The 400-nt window shown below is 62.0% G+C and overlaps 1 protein-coding gene across 1 annotated transcript in view; it reads right to left on the bottom strand.

Moving 5' to 3' along the window:
• LOC104833322 (HLA class II histocompatibility antigen, DM beta chain) overlaps nucleotides 1-400 on the bottom strand; it is a 5,126-nt gene that overhangs the window by 2,394 nt on the left and 2,332 nt on the right. The window lies entirely within an intron of this gene.

Here is a 400-nt window from a genome sequence, read left to right as displayed (position 1 = left end):
CATACCCAACATCCATCAGGGCTGAGCCCCCCCAAACTGCCCCAAATGTCCCACAGGGCTGAGCCCCCCAAATTGTCCCTGGGGTCCCATGGAGCTGAGTGCCCCCCCCAAACCATCTCCACTGTCCTACAGAGATGAGCCTCCTAAATCATCCCGGGGTGGGGGTCCTGCAGGGTTGACCCCCCCCAGACCTTCCCCAGGGTCCCGTGGGGCAAAGACCCCCAAACTACCCCTGACATCCCGCAAGGCTGAGCCCCCCCCAAACCCTCTCCAACATCCCAAAGGTGAACCCCCCCCAACCATGCCCAGAGACTCACAAGGAAGAGCCCCCCCAAAATAACCTCAACATCCTGCAAGGCTGAGGACCCCCAAACCACCCCTGAGGTCCCGCAGGGCTAAG

The sequence above is a fragment of the Haliaeetus leucocephalus genome, unplaced genomic scaffold (assembly GCF_000737465.1).
Source record: "Haliaeetus leucocephalus isolate CR32 unplaced genomic scaffold, Haliaeetus_leucocephalus-4.0 Scaffold282, whole genome shotgun sequence".
NCBI lineage: Eukaryota > Metazoa > Chordata > Aves > Accipitriformes > Accipitridae > Haliaeetus > Haliaeetus leucocephalus.
The sequence above is the reverse complement of the archived record's forward strand: the minus strand, read 5'-3'. Positions and strand labels throughout refer to the sequence as shown.